Genomic DNA, 12,137 nt, shown 5'->3' with positions numbered 1-12,137 from the left:
CAGTCCATGGGGTCGCAAAGAGTTGGACATGACTGAGCGACTAACACACACACACACACACACACACACACAGGATAAAGTCATCATTTAAAACATATTATTTTTACTTATAGACTAATGAAGATGAAAGAGCATAGATAATTAAGACAATTGCTATTAATAGCAGAAAGAGGACATTACACACCCTACAATTACCTTGGTTTTCCACTAGAAGATGCTAGTGAAAGGCGATATTCTGAATGAATGTTGCTCTGTTCATCTGACATGTAAATGTCTTGCCGTTTCTTCAGTGCATATTATCCCACTGTCAAATGAATAAGTACCAGTGGTGAAAATAAAACATACATACATATAGATCAGGCAACATCAAATGAATGACTCCATGCAACACAAAAAATGTCAGTGATCTATATGAGCTTTAAATTTTCATTTTTAAACACTTTTTAAACGTACTCAATTTGTTTACTGAAAAGATTCTGACATCTTGAGTCCTCTAATCATAATCATTTACATTCAAGAGAGCATCACAGGAAGGCAAATAAATACCTGAGTGACATTATACAGGTAATATTTAAATCTGTGTTAAGTATTCTTAAAAGTAAATCATACATCAACTTTGCAACTTTAGAACAGCTATAGCAGATATGTGCCTAAGAATCACTTGGATGAAGTATGCATTTGTCAGCACAGACTAAGCAGCTATTGCAAAGAAACCTCTCTCAAAGGGTAGTGGCTTAAGAAACAAGCAGGTTTATTCCTCTTAATACCCGTCCAAGATGACTGCTCCAGGTTTGTGAGCCCCAGTCAGTCAGAGACACATCAATCTTACATGAGTGCTATTCTTGTCAGTGGTAAAGCAAACAATGGAAATCTAGGTTCAGAAATTTCTGAAGCATCAAATAAAGTAGATATTGCTTTCATCACTTCTCAGACTTCATTGGCAAGAACATAGCCACATTGGCTCAATCAATCAAATAAATAAGGAGATTGGAAAATACAGTCTCACCTACAACTTACAGTTCCCAAGCATTCTATGGAATCCTTTTCTTAAGGATCCTTTTCTATCCATAGCAAAAAGATCTTCAGGGTGGAAGCAGGAATGGTGGAAATGTTGCCCAAGTCCATTTACCACTCAATCCTAAATACTGGACTTTACAGGACTCAGTTTTGCTCTAGATAAAATCTTCTGCTGTCACTTATGTTTCACAGTTTTTCTAAGTTTTGGGAATTGAGAATATTAGTTTTATAACTGATTTGGTTTTCAATTCAGCAAACATACATTAACTTATTCACTCAAGACTTCTGGGTACTATAGACAGCTACGCATAATCCTACTGCACAAGAAAAGAATGGTTTCTGGAAAATAACTCACAGTTGCCACTACACATTTAATTTCATCTTTTGTTACTGATTTCCAATATACTATCACAGTGAAAGGTTTAAGTATTCTCTCATTGTGTAATTTCTACATGAAGGGTCAGGTTAATTCACAATTAAGTACTTTAATCATTGTGCTGTGTACACTATTTCTGATGTAAATACATTACATTTGAGGCAAAGAAAAAATGAAATCCACATTTTTCTATAGAATTCACTAGCATTTTAACACTAACATCAGACCTAAAAATTCAGTGAGGCTAGTGGCTATTCTTTGGTGTGAAAAGTGATGAGAGGAACCAGGCAGGAGTTCTGCGCTGCAGTTTGTGTTCTATCTTTACCCGTGGGTGCTGGTTACCCAGGTGTGTTCACTTCATAAACTTGTCAAGGTTTACACTTAATGGCTCCCCACTCCAGTATCCTGGCCTGGAGAATTCCATGGACTGTATAGTCCACGGGGTCACAAAGAGTCAGACACGACTGAGCGACTTTCACTTTCACTGTTAAGATCTGAGTGCTTTTCTAGAGGTGTTCTGCATTTCAGGCAAAACATAATTTTTAATCCACTAAGAATACATATTTCAACTTTCAATTAGTAAAATCAGTAATATGCAGTTTCTAGAAACAGACCCATACTTAACCATACCCAAAGATGAATTTAAGTTTTCTAAAATAATTTAAGACTCACAAGAACTTGAACTTGTGAAAATAGTTCAGGGTTTACCCATGTACTTTTTACCCAATTTTCCCCAATGAAAACATTTTACATAAGCACAGTACATTTTCAAAACCAGGAAACTGACATTGATATAATACTGTTAACTAAATTAGAGATCTTATTCTAATTTCACCAGTTTTTGCATGCATTCTTAAAAATACCGTAATGGAAAATCCATTTTTTAACCAGAGAAAAAAAGTCATTTGTATCCAAAGAATCTTGCTTAACAAAATATATGATTATACCTAAGAAAAAGGTTAACTAAAACCTTATCAGGATTGATAATCTCCACAGTAAATTCTTCTATAAAGATTTACAAGAACTTTTAATTACAGGCTTTCAATTGTAGTTTTCCTACATAAAATGACAAATAAATTTTTCAATTTTTAAGTAAATAAAACATTTTATCAAGAACATACCTAAAGTACACTAATCTGTCTATAGGTATTTTGCCTGAAGAAAGATAATGATCTTTATTTCATACAAATGAAAATAATGTTGTAGAAAGTTTAAGATGAAAAGATTTTTAAGTATAATCAACTAAACACTTTTTTAAAAAATACATGGATATCTAAGACCCAGAGGTATACATATGATTAAGTGATATTTCAAGTTCGTGGCAGTGCCCTGACTTGAAAGTCAGGGGCTCTTTCTGCTACACCAGCATATCTGTGTATCTTAAAAACCAGAACACTGTGGGATAACTACTAATGCAATCCATCTAAAATATACTACCAAAATATTTTAAAGGGAAAAGAAATGGCCTCTAATACTTACAGTCAGTTTAAAAAAAAAAAGTTTATATCACTATGAGAATGTGCGCTAAGTGTCTGACCCTGCGACCCCGTGGACTGTAGCCTGCCAGGCTCCTCTGTCCACGGGACTCTCCAGGCAAGAATACTAGAGTGGGTTGCCATTTCCTCCTCCAGGGGATCTTCCCGACCCAGGGATTGAATCCACATCTCCTTTACAGGAGGATTCTTTACCGCTGAGACACTAAGGAATCCCTAATATCACTATATTACTTAAGAAAATGATTGACTGATGTAAGAAAAATAATAAGCACTGAAATAATTCTATTCCCAATACGTGGTTCCTGTTACTAGAGAGGCCAACTAAGTATATCTATTCATTTGATTAAGAACAAAGCAAACAACTTTTACTCAAAGGGATTTTTTTTTTAAAAGGAAAATGTAGGTCAAATGAAAGAACCAGAAGTTAATGTCTGTCTCGGGTTCTTGACTCTCACACATACAAATACATATATATACAAACTAACAATCAGAGAAAAAATATTATAAATCACTTAGCAATGTTTTAAAACTAGCTATTTCAAAGTTCCAGATTGATATCTTAAAGGTCGATGTGGTGGAAACCAAGAGAGAAATCACTAAAACCCTCAATCTGGATTATAGAAATATATCATGTATTAAGTAAACTTAACATGAAAATCTATTCAATAATATACATGGCACCCTAATTTCAAAGACGACTTCATTTTTGGGGAAAGGTTTCACTATCACGGCAGAAATTTGTTTTATTTATATCCTGGATCACATAAATATAATACAACTGGTATATTACTAAATGACTTCAGCAAAATTTATCCATGTAGTCAGACACCAATTTAGTTTCCCCCTACGATTCAACAGCAGTACACACAAAATGCATGAGAAGCAATGACACTAGTTGTTTACTGAAGAAATACTAGTCTAAAAGGCAAAGATCTCAGAAACCTGGTCTTACCACTTACTAGCTGTAAGATGCTGGGCAAATTACTTAGCCTCTATAAGTCTTACTCCACGTATAAAGTGGGGGTTTTAATTCCTGTTCTATTTCACAGTAATTATGAAAACCAAATAAAATAATGTGTATCCTTTTTTGTAATGATAAAAGTTTTAAATGTTTTTCCATTTTATTGTAAATGTTTAAATGCTATTTAAGTGCAAGTTATTAATAGTAATATAACTTGGATCCTCCAGGATCCAAGTTTACTTGGTAAACTCCAGGAGTTGGGGATGGACAGGGAGGCCTGGCATGTTACAGTCCATGGGATCGCAAAGAGTCGGACATGACTGAGCGACTGAACTGAACTTGGATCCATTTTAAATTCCATTTCTGATATAACCACCCAATGCAATGTACATAGAATAGAATCAGGAGTCAGAAACCTTCGTCTCTAGTTCATCCTAGCATTGTCACTGTTTCCTCTCTGAAGAACAGGGGAAATAGTCCCTACGTATATCCACCAACTGAATTAATGTATATGAAATGTGTACTTTGTAAAGTTTATTAACCTGAAGTATTACCACTATTTGATGTGGTACTACACGTCTTTCACTTAACTTCTGAAAAGTACAGAACCAGAATGGGAAAAATGTCCCTTCACTTTGACTCCTTCCAAAGAATGCTACCAAAAATATTCTGAGGGCATATGCAGTGTTAGTACATCCAAGAACAACTCTTAGATTACAGGAGGCATAAACTGAGAAAAAGTTGCGAAGAATTACCATGACATACCAGTTTCACCGACTTTATAAAACTTCAAGGCATAAAATTACTTCAGTAATGAGTCCTTATCAAGAACCCTTAAATCCTCTTAGAGCTTCAAGGTTTCCTTTTTCATTTCCCCACTTTACCTCAGTTTGGAATGTCAATGTAGCTATTACCAAAATAAGCACAATCTCTAATATTTACCCTGCAACTCATTCATATGAAAATAGCAGAGGCATGCTAATGGAGCTCAGGCAAAATTCAGGGCTCCTCCTGTTTCACTTTCATTTTTCAAGAGACAGAATATAAACATGAGCATTGATCAAATGTACCAGATCAAGCAATCACACACCAAATCTATTATTGTATTCTAAACATTCATGTACAAACCTACATTTTCTCATTAAATTTTCAAACTATCTGAAGTCTCTGCTTTTCAAGCATTCATTACAGGGAATCTGGAACCATATTGTAGAAAGCCACCTTTGACATTCCTGTGTTTGTTTTGCTGCTTGTGAATACAAAGAACATCCAAGATTTGTAAATGTATGAGCTGGCTGACCTCTATCAATCACAAAATATTGTGATGCCTTTTGAAGCTACTAAAATGTTTATAATTTTAGTTAGCCTTTCAATTTAATAAGCTTCAACCTCTTTCCACTACAAATGCATATACATCTACACAACATGTAGTCATAAAGAGGACTTAAAGACAGAGAGCTAACCTTAGGACCTGGATGAGAAACACATGCCTTTTCCTTTCAACTTGCAGAGCTGTGTTTTCTTTCCATTCTTCATCCCTGACCGTTGCCTTCAAAGAATAGTTACTGCCACTGCCTCAAATCTTTATTATTCCATTCATCGTCACTCTTCCTATTTTCCTTTTTCAGCATCTTGTCACTGTTACACATCTCTGATTTTGTACCAACTTACCATTCATAAGCACTGCCAGGTAAAATGATCCTTCCTTTCCATAAGATTAGGGGAAAAAAAACAGAATCTCCAAGACAACATTTTTATAACATTATCATTTTTTGATGCTGCTGACAACACAGGCTACTTCTTCTCCACCAGGGAAACTTTCTATCTGATAAATTTTAGCTGTCCTTACAGTTGTTTGAACAAAGTTAAATGGTTCTGTTCTGCTATTTAGCGGAATCTTACAAAATTATAATTCAAATGTCAAAACTACTTAATTTCTACTAGCAAACACCAATTTCGTTAATCAATTATCAATCCATCTTTATGATCAAGTTCAACCTTCTCCAATATAAAGAAAACTACATAAAATTCTTAAATAAACATAGAGTGTTTTAGGGCACATTCTCTGTATTACAGAATCACATTCAGATACACAGACTGGGGTAGATTTTGTGATATATAGACATTTAGAAAAAGAAAAAATAAGAAAATTATTAATGCCAGGGGGAAAAATAGTTGTGCAGGGTAAGTACCAGTTTACAGCTGCAAATAACCTTTTATAGTCATAAAAATATAACACTACTGTTCTAAACCAGAATTACAACATAACTGTACTGAAAAATTGAGATATAGGAAATGAGAGGGTTCATGGAGAGATGGGAAGAGTGCTAAATCTGAAGGAGACAATGACTAAAATTGAAAATCAACAAGTTATGAATATATTGGAGACATGGCAGTGAACAGAAAAACAACTAAGAAACCGAAAGAGTTCCTTATATCTCTAGGCAGAATGTGAAAGACAGAGGACTGATTTTTTTTTTCTTTTCCCCAACCTTAATTTCATAGAACTATTTAATTCTTTGAACTATATTCATGTATATTTCTGACTGAAAAAACTACAATACAGCAATTATAAACGTTAGTTTCTGTTGAACAAAGTCACATTGTGTCACATGTGGAGGAAAGTGAATTACAGTTTCAAGATTTCACAAGCATTTGTTTATAGAGTTTTAATCACATTATATAATCATTTTAACTTCAATTTGTGCTATTGCTTTTAGTTACCTGCTTGGTTGCATAAGTTCAAGATATGGGGAAAGACCACAAAAGTCTGAATACTTTCAAACAGGTCTTGTTACCTACTCTCAAATTGTTTTCTAGACAAATTAAATTTGGTTATACTGCCACCAGCTGTATGATCTTAGTATTCTCATCAGTAGTTGCTACTATTAATTTTGGAACAGGTAAAATTCCCAGGTGGCAGAGGGGTAAAGAATTAGTCTGCCGATGCAGGAGATGCACGAGAAGGAAGCACGTTGGATCTCTGGGTCAGGAAGAACCCCTGGAGAAGGAAACAGCAACGCACTCCAATATTCTTGCCTGGAAAATCCCATGGACAGAGTCTAGCACACTACAGTCCATGGGGTTGTAAAGGGCTGAACACACACACAATACAAAATTACCTTATTCTTATTTACATTTTCAAATTATTCCTGGTGTCTCAATATTTTTATAAACATACATCAACTTTTTATATAACATGGCTTAGTCATATTTTCTGCAGAAAACATCTTCAATTCTGTCCAGTGCCTTTTTACTTTGATTACAATGTTTTCCCTTTCATGGATAGATGTGTTTCCATGTACATGCACTGAAGTCATAATTTATTTTTGTAATTTCTTCATGACTTCTAAATTTAAGAAGTTTTATTTCCTCCCTATATTTAATATGTATTGTTTTCTTAAAAAAAAAAAAGCTGTAATTAAAATTAACATGATCCATAACATCCATTTCTTTTTTAGGGAAAATAAAACAACCACTGAACTAACAAACAATAGTCTTTTATCTGTTCACTAAGAAAGCTTACATTTTAGCCTTAATAAAACTTCCAAGTGCGTGTGTTTAAGCAGAAATCAAATTGTAAATTATATTTTAGATAATATTACATTTACAGTGTGCTTAAACACTGTTTTTTAAAATCTCTTTCAGTGATTTGATTGTAGTTGATTGCCTTCTTCAGTTCTTTTTTTAAATTAATGATTATTTTCTTGAAAATAAACTTCCTTACACCGGTTGTTGTTGTTGCTATATATATCAGATAATTCACCTTACTTGAAGAAACAAGAGTATGCTAATTTAAAACAAAAATCTTAACATATATATTCTAAACATTAACAAGTATGAAGTCAGTTGAAATTCTACATTAAACAAGGTTCATGGAAATAGAAAACATAATTCTGTTGCTTTGCAACATACATTATATAGAATACATGGTATCTGTTCTCAATGTTGTTGTAATTATGCATAATAATTAACTATTACATTATAATTACATAAAATGTTTTTCAAATATTACACTTACTGACCTCACTGATTTGCAAAGTAATAACAAATCATTTCTTACTCTATATATCTTGATACGCTGTATAAATCAATCTTTCCTTCATCATGAGGCTATGTTCTTTTACAACAAAGCACAAAGTATACTTATTCACATGTAAACAGAATAAAATAATGATTCAACTTCAGCAAAGGTGCACTGAGCAGTATTACACCAAAACACCTGTTCACAGTTCTGTAAACATGCAGTCACTAACTGCTTCCTAAGGGAAGCGGGAACAAAGGAGAAAGGAGGAAAGGGAAGAGGAAGGGGCAGGGAGAAGGTCTAAAAATAAACATGAAACACTTTCTGCTGTGAGGAGGTACAAGTAAGACACAGTCACCTTTTAAACGCAAGAAGGTAAACTGAGAGACACTGCATAAGCAGTAGTAGAAACACGGATCGAGATAGGTAGTAGCTCCAGGTCGAAAGGCACATTACAACTCTAAGCGTCATAAATAAGGGTGCTATTCCTCTGACAGGGAAGAGACAAAAAGCTTCTTATACTATTTATGTCAAGGATACCTGAGAACTCATATTATTACCCATTCATTCATATTTGAATGCTTCTCTGCTAAAGTATTTTACTCATATAGGAACTAGGAAAATGTAAATATTTTAAAAACAGCAACATGTCAAATAATGATAGAATATGAAGAGCTAGCTAGATCCAGGAGTTGGCTGACTTAAAGGGTCAGATAGTTAACATTTTAGGATTTGCAGGCAGTATAGTCTCTATGACACGACCCTTATGGCAGAGAGTGAAGAACTAAAGAGCCTCTTGATGAAAGTGAAAGAGGAGGGTGAAAAAGTTGGCTTAAAGCTCAACGTTCAGAAAACTAAGATCATGGCATCTGGTCCCATCACTTCATGGGAAACAGATGGGGAAACAGTGGAAACAGCATCAGACTTTATTTTTGGGGGGCTCCAAAATCACTGCTGATGGTGATTGCAGCCACGAAATTAAAAGACGCTTACTCCTTGGAAGGAAGGTTATGACCAACCTAGATAGCATATTGAAAAGCAGAGACATTACTTTGCCAGCAAAGGTCCGTCTAGTCAAGGCTATAGTTTTTCCAGTGGTCATGTATGGATGTGAGAGTTGGACGGTGAAGAAAGCTGAGCGCCAAAGAATTGATGCTTTTGAACTGTGGTGTTGGAGAAGACTCTTGAGAGTCCCTTGGACTGCAAGGAGATCCAATCAATCCATCCTAAAAGAGATCAATCCTGGGTGTTCATTGGAAGGACTGATGTTGAAGCTGAAACTCCAATACTTTGGCCACCTCATGTGAAGAGCTGACTCATTGGAAAAGACCCTAATGCTGGGAGGGATTGGGAGCAGGAGGAGAAGGGGACGACAGAGGATGAGATGGTTGGATGGCATCACTGACTCGATGGACATGTGTTTGGGTAAACTCCGGGAGTTGGTGATGGACAGGGAGGCCTGGCGTGCTGCAATTCATGGGGTCGCCAAGAGTCGGACACGACTGAGCGACTGAACTGAACTGAACTCAGTCTCTATGGCACCTACTCAATTCTGTCATTATGGCACAAAGCAGCAATACACAATATATTCATGTATCCATTAATATTTAATTTAGAAAAGCAAACTGATTTGGTCCATGGCCATAACTTGCTGACCCTTGACTTAATCTACACATTTTTTAAAAATTTACCAATTAAACAGACAACAATAGAGGAAACCACTACTGTAAAACTCAAAACTTCACAGAACATGTAAAGTGAAGTCAGAAAAAAAGTTTAAAGGTATGAAGCACATCTGAAATGTCTTTTTTTTTTTTTTTTACAAACAAAGTAACAGGGCAGTGGGATATATGTATTTGTGACCTTGTTACTAAAACTGAAAGCAATTTTCTACTTCTATGTGAGTGAAAATAAATCTAAAAACTAAAGTGATCACTGACTGACAAGTCTTTGATAATTACTAGAGCATTAAAAATAACTTTCATACAGCAGTTCACAGTAATTAGTAATTCTAATAACAATGCTCTGGGTCCCATGAAAGTATATAATCTTATAATGATAAAAGGTATCTCCAACATTCTCATTCACTAATTTCCAAAAACCACTGCTATGAATGGGAAGGATGGTCTCCCAAAATAAGTGTAAACATGGCTATATGAAATGTTAACGCAAAAACAACTGATACCTTCTCTTTTGGCAATAAAACATATATTATAAAAGGTAAATATAAACCATAATTGTTGTTTAGTCGCTAAGTCATGTCTGACTCTGGAACTCCATGGACTATAGCCTGTCAGGCTCCTCGGTCTATGGGATTTCCCAGGCAAGAATACTGGAATGGGTTACTGTTTCCCTCTCCAGGAGATCTTCCCAATCCAGAGATTGAACTCCCTTCTCCTGCATTGGCAGGCAGATTCTTTACCACTGAGCCACCAGGAAAGCCTATAAATATAAAATCACAAAATCATATACCACTAATTCTTAATGAAAATAATTGAAACTGTACTTGAAAAAAATTTTAGGTTTTATCTGTATACTTACAAATCTGAAACATTCAAAAAACTAAGATCATGGCATCCAGTCCCATCACTTCACAGCAAATAGATGGGGAACAATGGAAACAGTGAGAGACTTTATTTTCCTGGGCTCCAAAATCACTGCAGATGGTGACTGCAGTCATGAAATTAAGACACTTGCTTCTTGGAAGAAAAGCTATGACTAACCCAGATAGCATATTAAAAAGCAGAGATACTGACAACAAAGGTCCATCTAGTCAAAGCTATGGCTTTTCCAGTAGTCACATATGGATGTGAGAGTTGGACTATAAAGAAAGCTGAGCGCCGAAAAATTGATGCTTTTGAACTGTGGTGCTGGAGAAGACTCTTGAGAGTTCCTTGGACTGCAAACAGATCAAACCAGTCCATCCTAAAGATCAGTCTTGGGTGTTCACTGGAAGGACTTATGTTGAAGCTGAAACTCCAATATTTTGGCCACCTGATGCAAAGAACTGACTCACTTGAAAAGATCCTGATGCTGGGAAAGACTGAAGGCAGGAGGAGAAGGGGGCAACAGAGGATGAGATGGTTGGATGGCATCACCAACTTGATGGACATGAGTTTGAGCAAGTTCCAGGAGTTGGTGATGGACAGGGAAGCCTGGCATGCTACAGTCCATGGGGTTGCAGAGTCAGACACGACTGAGCAACTGAACAAATTTGAAACCATCATCCCATTCAATATCTTTTCACATGAAAAATCTAATACTAAAAATGTATTAGAGTTTGACACTGTATGTTCTATGATGTGCTGACAATAAATTATTGTGTTCTGAATATTAAACATGGTCTCTTAAACAGCTGAAAATAATTTCAATAATGCTATTGTTAAACTTTACAATTTCAGTTAAAAATTACCTCATATCTACTGATACACTTTTGAATATTCTGATAATAGTAAATATTTGTCAAGAATATCTGCTTATATATTTTGCTTATTTTGGAAAAACCTGTTTTGTGTGTGGTCTATTCACAGAACTTACAGAAAATGAAAATGAAAAAAGTAGTCTGGAATACTGATAACTGCTATAATTTGACATTTTAATAAGAGTTTACATAAATGAGTATATGAAATCTTATGGTTATTAAAGGTCCTTGAGACTATTTTTCAAATTTCATTCTATAAAAGTCAAACTTCCAAAAAACTTGAACCAAAAACAAAAGGCTATGTGAGTTTAACATTTTCAGTACAGTGGAGGCAATACAGTTATATGGGGCTAAGTTAAACTAGAAGAAACCCAGACTGAAGTAACTGATACTATTCATATACAAAGTTAATCTCAAAGATACATATTTAACATACAGCCCTCTTTCTGTCTGAAAAATTCCTCCAACATAATTTGCAAGAAAACAAGGACTTATACTGTTCAATCTCCATCCAAACTCACCCTCTATTTGAAAAATTAGGGTGAAAAGCAATAGCTTTTTAACAGTTCAAAATGACTCATAGCAACATTAACCAACTGGAGGAAATCTCAAACTACATAAGTAGCACTAAAGCTTCTAATTGGAACTTAAAATAGTGTTGTTTTAGGGAAAGGTAAAGATGAAGGGGAATGAAAACTTCAAGGTGAATCAAACACTAGGGGGCAGCATCAAACTGTTGGGACAAACGGGAACTCTTCTTAACAGCTAAAGTTAGTATATTTTTAATGAGAATTACTTGTAATGAAAGATGACCTTATAGGTTATAAACCTGTTATAAAGCA

The 12,137-nt window shown here is 35.0% G+C and overlaps 1 protein-coding gene across 11 annotated transcripts in view; it reads right to left on the bottom strand.

The window, feature by feature from the left end:
- The window catches only part of SLC39A10 (solute carrier family 39 member 10), a 109,482-nt gene that overhangs the window by 58,654 nt on the left and 38,691 nt on the right, over window positions 1-12,137 (bottom strand). For 8 of the 11 annotated variants that reach the window (XM_081581435.1, XM_081581432.1, XM_081581441.1 and 5 more), the window contains one exon: window positions 196-304. The exons of the other annotated variants lie outside the window; for them this stretch is intronic. The gene's annotated coding sequence lies outside the window, so the exon portion shown is untranslated. The remainder of the gene's footprint in view (window positions 1-195; window positions 305-12,137) is intronic. 11 annotated transcript variants of the gene reach the window in all.

This window comes from Giraffa tippelskirchi, chromosome 3 (genome assembly GCF_054371585.1).
Source record: "Giraffa tippelskirchi isolate mGirTip1 chromosome 3, T2T-mGirTip1v1.2.pri, whole genome shotgun sequence".
NCBI classification, from domain to species: Eukaryota; Metazoa; Chordata; class Mammalia; order Artiodactyla; family Giraffidae; genus Giraffa; species Giraffa tippelskirchi.
The sequence above is the reverse complement of the archived record's forward strand: the minus strand, read 5'-3'. Positions and strand labels throughout refer to the sequence as shown.